The sequence below is a fragment of the Anopheles arabiensis genome (genome assembly GCF_016920715.1).
Source record: "Anopheles arabiensis isolate DONGOLA chromosome X unlocalized genomic scaffold, AaraD3 X_pericentromeric_contig0026, whole genome shotgun sequence".
NCBI lineage: Eukaryota > Metazoa > Arthropoda > Insecta > Diptera > Culicidae > Anopheles > Anopheles arabiensis.
Genome location: NW_024412104.1, coordinates 355,001 through 359,280, shown reverse-complemented (window position 1 = coordinate 359,280; position 4,280 = coordinate 355,001). Strand labels below are relative to the sequence as shown.

Genomic DNA, 4,280 nt, shown 5'->3' with positions numbered 1-4,280 from the left:
ACGCAACGCCAACCGGCGAGCAGCAACAGCACGCCGGCGGGAAGAACGTCGAGCTGGACTTCCCCAACCCCACCAGCTTCACCACGGACCGCTCAGCGACGTGCAGCGCTTCGTGAGCGTCAAGCGCGGTTCAGGGAGAGGAGACGAAACCGTCGTCTTCTCGGGATGTCCGGCCAGGCGATAAACAATGACGATGACGGCCGAGAACGCGCGGATTTTGCAGCCGGACCATCTGGTATGCGCAACCGCGCAATCGACGAGGAAAACGAGGCCACGGACGGTGGCCTGAACGCCGCGGAACAAGCCGCCGTGGTCGAGGCAGAAGTTGCCTCCCGCTAGGCGTGGTATGCACGTAAAAACAGCGACGCATCGAGCGTGAAAAAGCGCCCTATTTAGGGGAATGAGTGAATTTTTCGGTTGAATTTAGAAATAGAAATAAAACATGGAAGGTGCTTTTCGCACGGACAAAAGGTTGGCCATTAAGCCATGAAACCCCCTGCAGGGTAAGCCCTCGCGGGTAAAATGTAGGGGAGCGGGAGGGTTTAATTTTGAAACAAAATAAAAAACCCGTTTAAAAAAAAAAAAAAAAAGCCAGTTATCCCTGTGGTAACTTTTCTGACACCTCTTGCTAAAAACTCGTTATAACCAAAGGATCGTAAGGCCAAGCTTTCGCTGTCCCGAAGTGTACTGAACGTTGGGATCAAGCCAGCTTTTGTCCTTATGCTCAGCGTGTGGTTTCTGTCCACACTGAGCTGACCTTTGGACACCTCCGTTATCGTTTTGGAGATGTACCGCCCCAGTCAAACTCCGCACCTGGCACTGTCCATGACGTGGACCGAAAGGACCTGTCCAGGAGTCTTCGAGCCGGGCGGCGCGCGGAACCGGGGGCAAACGTGACATCATAAACGATCGACCGCGCAGAAGCAGTGCACCACGAATGCACCGACGTACGCAAGCTTGTACCCTTGCGGGCCACGGCTCACGGTCGGACAAGCGGGTAACACGCTACACACGACGATGCTACGATGCAGTCTCCCCGGCGGCACCACCCAGCGACACACTGGACGCTGAGCGAGAAACACGGCGCATTGGGCGCGCGCAGGCGAACCGCCGCCACAGCCCCCGGAGGAGGTGCGCGCACGATCCGGACCTGGGGCCCGCGCTTGTTCCACCCAATCATGTAAGTAAGGCAACAGTAAGAGTGGTGGTATCTCAGAGGCGAGCTCCACGAGGAAGCCCTCCCACCTATGCTGCACCTCCTATATCGCCTTACAATGCCAGACTAGAGTCAAGCTCAACAGGGTCTTCTTTCCCCGCTAGTGCATCCAAGCCCGTTCCCTTGGCTGTGGTTTCGCTAGATAGTAGATAGGGACAGAGGGAATCTCGTTAATCCATTCATGCGCGTCACTAATTAGATGACGAGGCATTTGGCTACCTTTTTTTTTTTTTTTTTTTTTTAACGAAGAGTGAGCATATTCCATCCCCTCTCCGACTCACCCAACTCGGCCGGTACGCTTGTGGTGCGTATTACTTCATGCGGAGTCGTGTGTGCGGTTGCACCCTGGGTCACGACGCATCTTCTGCGGCGATCTGGTCTGATGATTCTGCTTATTACGCTGCTTACCGTGGTGCGACGCGGTCCCTTTGGTCCTATCGCCCACGCTTCGGGTGGGCAATGGGGGGTCGGCATCGTTGGTCACCACTCCAAGCACGTAAGGCAGTTCTCCTGAAACGAGATTTGGATAGAGGAAACAAGAAAAAGGAGAAAGAGATAGAAGAAAGCTGAAAATAGATGAGAGAAAAAAAAAAGAAAGCCAACTCGGCCGGTACGCTTGTGGTGCGTATTACTTCATGCGGAGTCGTGTGTGCGGTTGCACCCTGGGTCACGACGCATCTTCTGCGGCGATCTGGTCTGATGATTCTGCTTATTACGCTGCTTTCCGTGGTGCAACGCGGTCCCTTTGGTCCTATCGCCCACGCTTCGGGTGGGCAATGGGGGGTCGGCATCGTTGGTCACCACTCCAAGCACGTAAGGCAGTTCTCCTGAAACGAGATTTGGATAGAGGAAACAAGAAAAAGGAGAAAGAGATAGAAGAAAGCTGAAAATAGATGAGCGAAGAGAAAAAGAAAGCTGGAAAGAAACGAAAATAAATAAAAGATTAATAACTTTCCAGCTTACGGTGGCCCTTGCGGTGCGGGTTGTTGCCGTGCCGCATGGCCTGAGGACCACCATTTGCGTCCCTCGCCCGCCGTCTGGCCCGCCTGCGTCGCCTTGCCGTTGGTGGACGCTCAACATCCCATCTCGCTTGGAGAGTGGAGAAGATTGTCCTGGCGGCGGCGCGGACGGCCTCCCACGTTTCGCTGCGGGTGCACATTTCCGAGACGATGTTATCCATTGTTACTCGGGAATGGCACCGCTGCTGCATCTCATTCCGGATCCGATCGAACCGTGGACAGTGGAACAGCACGTGTTCAACATCTTCCACGGCGTCACCACATTCAGGGCAGTTGGGCGAGCCCTCCAGGATGCCTTTCTCGACGAAATAGGAGCGCAAGAACCCGTGCCCCGTGAGGAGCTGGGTGAGGAAAAGTCAACTTCCCCATGCTTGCGGCTGACCCAGAGATTAATGTCTGGAATCAGCCTCCTCGTCTTCAGTCCTGGTGCTCCTGGTTGCCCTGCACCCGTTGCCCACTGGTCCTGCCAGCGCCTCATCGTCTCCTCCCGTTGCCGCTTTCGTATGTCCGATTGAACTCCACCACTCGCTACCTTTTCGTCGTGGCAGCGGATATCCTCCTGCATGAGGAGGACTAACGGGGTGGTGTTGGCAACAACGCAAGCGGCATCATAAGAAACGGTCTGGAAGGCGCTGGCGACTCGGAGAGCCCCGGTCGATGCGCCCTTTGGACCGATTTGCGATGGGTCTCCTTGTCGAGCACCCATCGCCCCCAGGTGGCAACTCCGTATCGGATGATACTGTTGCCGACGTTTACGAGCTGTCTCCTTCTGCGGCTCTTAGGACCACGCTTATTCGGCATCAGGCAGGTCAAGGCATTCGTAATCCGTGAAGCCTTATTGACCACCCTCTCCAGATGCCGGCTGTGGTGCTGTTTGCGGCAGAGGTCCACTCCCAGGTACTTCAGCGTTTCCGTGGATTGGATCGAGTGACCGCCCGCTTGAAGCTCTGCGAGCTGTGGGACATGATGGGTACAAAAGATCATGAACCCGGTCTTTTGGTGGGCAAGTTCCAAACCGACTCCTTGCAGCCACCGCTCGATCCTCTCCAGGTTAGCCGTTGCTAATGCGCTGACCTGTTCCGTGGTCCTTCCCAAAATGTGAAGGCCACGTCGTCAGCGAACCCGATGATGTCCGCTCGTAGTCCTTCGAGCGGCAAGCGGAGTAGGTCGTCGTACATGACGTTCCAAAGTGTTGGTCCTAGAACCGAACCCTGAGGAACGCCAGCAGATACAGTCCTCGACACTATTCCTTCATCCGTATCGTAGTGGAGCGTTCGGCCAATGAAATAGTTCCGCAGCAACGCCCGCAAATAAGGCGGAGTGTTTTTACGCTGCAGAGCTTGGCCGATCGCTGTCCAGTTTGCCGAGTTAAAGGCATTCCGGACGTCCACCGTTACCACCGCACAGAGACGATCCCCCTTTCGCTTTTTGTCTAGAGCGACTTTACCATTGTCCATCACCCGAGTGATGGCATCAACGGTTGAACGCCCTTTACGGAAACCGTACTGGGCGTCCGAAAGTCCCCCGGTCGACTCCAGATGGGTTGTCAGCCTCCGTTGAATCAACCGCTCTAAAATTTTCCCCAGCACACTCAGCAAACAAATTGGCCGGTATGACGAGGGCTCCCCAGGTGTTTTTCCCGACTTGGTAAGCAGCACCAGTTGTTGCCGCTTCCATGCGTCGGGAAAAGTGCCTGCCTCCAGTAGCTGCTTGTAGCTTTTGGCAAAAACTTCCGGAAAAGCCAGAATTGCCGCAGCTGCAGCCATATTTGGAATATTGTCGTCCCCGGAGCTTTCTTGGGGTTGAGTGAGCGGGCAATTTCCTTCAACTCTTCCGCCAACTCCTCCTCCGAGACCGGATCCTGTGGATCCTCACCTACTTCCGTCTCGGGCCACTCCATCGGGGACGATCGGGAAAGAGCTCATTCACGATGAACTGGAGCTTGTTGGCATCCCGTTCCATCGGAACCCGAGCTCCTTCCCACTGCTGCTTGCGGATTTGGTAAGCAGGGCCAAAGCCGTGCGGTTCCAATTGTTCCGGCAGAT

At 55.3% G+C, this 4,280-nt stretch overlaps 1 pseudogene; it reads right to left on the bottom strand.

Annotated features, from left to right (window-relative positions):
• Nucleotides 1-261: 261 nt before the first annotated feature.
• The window catches only part of LOC120907911, a 7,369-nt pseudogene continuing 3,350 nt past the window's right edge, over nucleotides 262-4,280 (bottom strand).